Source organism: Aplysia californica, unplaced genomic scaffold, assembly GCF_000002075.1.
Source record: "Aplysia californica isolate F4 #8 unplaced genomic scaffold, AplCal3.0 scaffold00001, whole genome shotgun sequence".
Taxonomy (NCBI): Eukaryota; Metazoa; Mollusca; class Gastropoda; order Aplysiida; family Aplysiidae; genus Aplysia; species Aplysia californica.
The window spans coordinates 3,635,333-3,639,783 of NW_004797271.1; positions in this window are offsets into that span (position 1 = coordinate 3,635,333).

Sequence of the window (4,451 nt, forward strand, 5' to 3'; positions counted from 1 at the left end):
GGGGGGGGGGGCTCTTTTCCTTGGGTTTTTGTTTTTGGAAAGAGCAGGGTTGTGGTTGTCTTAGTTGTTACTGATGCTTTTATTTTATTTTTATCTCGCTTTCTGTTTGCTCTTGTCGTATTGAGCTTTACTTGTTATTTACTTCTGAATAGGTTTATTCATAGATTGGAACATTTCATTTTTACTCATAGTGATTTGTAACTAGACTTGTGCTTTAAAGAGCAACATAACGAACTACGAAAACCTTCCTTTCCCTTTTACCCTCTGCTCTCTATTGTTTCCTCCTCAGACTCTACCTTGCAGCCTTGTCCATCGCCCTCCTTCATAAATCAGGGATCAAACGAACTACTTTAGCTTCCATTGACGCAGAGACAAATACGTCATGTTATATTACCTGGATATGAGCCTCACATGATCGAAGTACATTAACCTTCTTTCTTGAATGATTTTTAACGACACCCTCTCTCTGACTAATCGTTTAATCTAGACTGATACTATTGTTGAAAAACGAAGCCTATAGCGAAAAAAAGAGAATTTTTAGGCTTTAGTGCTCAAAGAAACAGGAACTAGAGAAAAACAAGAGATTGGTGTGTTGTGGGGGGGGGGGTTCTTTAAAACTCCATCGTGTCCAGAAAGAGGAACCGTTGAGCTGGACATTACGTTACATCTTGAAAGCAAACCAACAGTGTCTCCATCTTGTGTCTGCTTCTGTGACTGGGGACAAGCGTCAAGAGCGGCCCAGTGTTTGTTCGTCCGGGACTACGCCGTCTCCTCCTGGACGTCATGCTCTATGGGGGGGTATGTCTCATTGAGGGCAAAAGGGTCACTGTCTGTCCGCTTGACGTCATATTATTTGACTGTCCTCGTTTCTTTTACAGCTTTTCAATGGGGAAGGTGGGGGGGGGGTGAGAATGTGAAACTGTTTCTGCATTTAAAGTAAGTACGTTTCGGGGCAGGTACTTGGGTGCGTGTTACAGTGTGTACACCCGTTTATGTGTTTATGTGGGTGTGTGTTTGTCTGCCTGTATGTGAGGTTGTGTGAGCTTGTGGGTGTCTGTGGGTGTGCCCTCTTGTGTGAATATGTGTGTGCGTTTGTGCGTGTGTGTGCGTGTGTGTATGTGTGTGTGTGCGTGTGTGTGTGTGTGTGTGTGTGTGTGTGTGTGTGTGTGTGTGTGTGTGTGTGTGTACTTGCTTGCCTACGTGCTTTGTTATGCTTTTGTGCAATTCTGCAAAAGCGAAAAGTGTTCATTCTAGTCAAGAAATATATTCGTGCAAGGAGATTTCAGTACACGTGCCTGAAAATTCCAATGATATTAGAGTTCGGGGAAACTGGGCGCTGACAAATACAATGTAAAAGCAAACGTGGCCAAAAGGGAGGAGAAGAAAGGGGCAGGAAATAGTAAGAGACGAGGAGACAGACGGAGAGACAGCAAATGGTATCAGTCAGAGAGAAATAAGCAGTGAGTTTTAGGGGGAAGGAGGTGGAAAAAAACTTGAGACTTGGTTTGTGTTTGATTCTGCCTTTCTGCTTGTCAACGCTAACGCGCAAATATGTGAACAGCGATTTCCACAAAGAGCACCAAGCAATATGACAAACATAGACGGATTGGCAGACAGCTAATCAAGCGCATAAACAAATACAGAAAACAATGGTTAATAAAGAAATTAATGCAACCCTTGGAGATTTCCTTTCAACCCCATGTTCTTTGAATATTTTCTTTCCTTTTAATATAGGTGTTTTTAAACCCCATAGACACACTTTAAATCATTTAGGAGGCAAGCTTCGACCCTGCTGGTCAGGGCGAGGGAGAGGGTGGGAGACGGCGTCCTAGCAGATAGACCTAGATTGTCTTTAAAAATTATCCCCACACGGGAAACCCTACGGTCTTCTGCTTGCGAAGGCGAAAGGCCTAACCGCTACACCACAGACGCCCATCCAGACTCTTAGCAACCATGTGCTCAGATTTCGAATAGAACTTGTTTTACTCCAGTTGTTTTGTGTACTACAAAAACTTAAAGTAACACAGTTATCAGATCAACCGCAGTCAGGGGACCTTGTAAACAAGGAAGCGTACAAACCATTACCACTGCTAATTCATTCCGGGACAATATTCCAGCACACATTTTTTCCATAGTTTGGTAAACTGCAATTTTCAACGATGTTTGTTGTCGTCGTTATTGCTGTTGTTATTGATGATGATGATGATGATGATGATGATGATGATGATGATGATGATGATGATGATGATGATGATGATGATGATGATGATGATGATGATCTGGAAAGGAGTCTGACGGATATCACATTATTCAGAAACTTGAAATTACATATCCGGATTCGAGCACTACTCTTCTGTCACTGCTCAGCGCAGTTTCTCCGGACACAGTATATTATAACCAGGGCCTGTCAATAGCAGACACTCTCGGTTTCATAAGTTGCGCCGTGTTGAATATCATGAGATGCCGAAATTGCCGATGACAGGCGTCGTTGTTCTATCGGCTCTCCTCATGAAATATGCATGAGGTATGCTATTCGTTCCCCTCCCATAACGATAAACATTGCGTCTGAGATTGCGCTTATGGTGCAGCTAAAATATTCCTCTTCAACATTGGCCCCCTCAGACATCTTCGCTTGAAGTTGGACCACATAAATCTGTTGAGAAGCTGGTGTGTTATTTAGCGAGGCTTCTCCTTGTGAGCAACGTCTCAGGGTCACTTTAAGGAGAGCTCTATTAGCTAATGCCTCGTAATGACTTTAGGATCAATCTGTTAAACATAAGAATAAAATAACCGACGCTTGAAGACTGAGAGATTTATTCACCTGTTCTATATACATATCTTAAAATCTTTCAAAAGGCTCGTCTGTACTAGAACTTTCATTGATCCTATCCATGTGACCATTATTGGATACCTTTGTTGTTTTTTTAAAAGCAAACTTTATAGTGTTATTTGTATTTATTTGTTGTGGAAAGTTATTCTGTTTAGCTCAAATAGTGACAATAGTTGTTTTTTTTAAATATCAAAACCCTTGATAATCCTACTGTGTACATTAACAAAAATATGTTTTTTTCACCCTCTGGTATCTGCAATAGTTGAACGCGTTTCCTCAAGAGCTGATTACTGTCCGCCTTCTCTTTTTCTATCTTTGTCAATGATTGAAACAGAGGTTTTGCGCACTTTCCATATTAAGGACAAAGAGTGTCAAATAAACATAGATATAATCTATCATTGTTTGTTTTTCCTAATAGCTTTGTGCGGGCATTTTTTTTTCGATTGACATTTCCAGTATTTCTTATCGATAAGCAATCAGAAACATGGAAATCACGATGACAACGGAAGGCTCAAATCTCGTTGACGAGGCTGGGGATTATTCGCAGGCCCAATAAAATATCTCCCGTTTTATCTGGAAAAAAATCGGAAACAGATTCACTGTCTGGTGTCGAAATTAAAAAAACTTTTGTGTCTACTTATTGTGAGAGTTAAAATGTTTTCACTTTTGGCTTCTGCTTTCGTTTTGGCTTCCATTCTCTTCTGATTATTTGTCACCAATCGCTGTATATTTTGTTACCGTCGGAAAGCAAGAGTTTGATACTTTTATGTGAAAAGAACATTCCCTATATTTCTTCAATATCGTCTTTTTATCTCAGAGAGATCTGTAATAGAAAGCCATGTGTTTTAGCAGAGACAAGTTATTTCGTATGCCGGGACGGCTTTAAACCAAAAATGAGGAGAGTATGTGTGTAAATGTTTACAGAGTTAATGGAAGGAGTAGGTTACTGTGCAATGTGACTGCAAGCTCTTAAAACAAACCACACCTCTGTAGCAGGAGTTGCCTTGAGGGTAAATACTGTTGCTTTCTTTTTTGTGCCACCTTCTCTTTTTTTAGAAGTTAAGAATTGCTTCATGGCCACTGTAATTCGGGGGACTACTAACTTGATCAACATGTACGACTTAGATTTGATTTTGTTCGGAAATTAAATCCCTCTGCCTCTTTCTTCGAGATGCTAATGAGTATCCCCGTTTGGAGTAAATTCCTCCAACTAAAAAATTCATTAAAAGGAACAAAAGCGTCCATCGCTCATGGTGGCACGTCGACCCAAATTACCCCTGAGAGGAGAGACCCAGAATGTGCCTAGTAGGTCAAGCAAGTTCCGAATAGAAAGATGGGGAGGGGGGGGGCGAGGTAGACTTTTACTGTGTTCTTTCGGGACTAGTTATCCATTATAGGAACATCCTATTCTTTGTCTAACATACGCTGTTGACTCAGACAAGATTAGCTGAATAACCTTGCCTTTTCCTATGATCTTTTCTTAAAAACAATGAGTTACGCAACACGCATCTTAGTTAAATTTGAGCTGGTCAAATCTCGTTCTCTCTTTCTTTCTTTCTCACTCGGTGTCTCTGCCTCTCTCCCTATCTCTCTTTGTCTTTATCTCTCTCTCTCTCTCTCT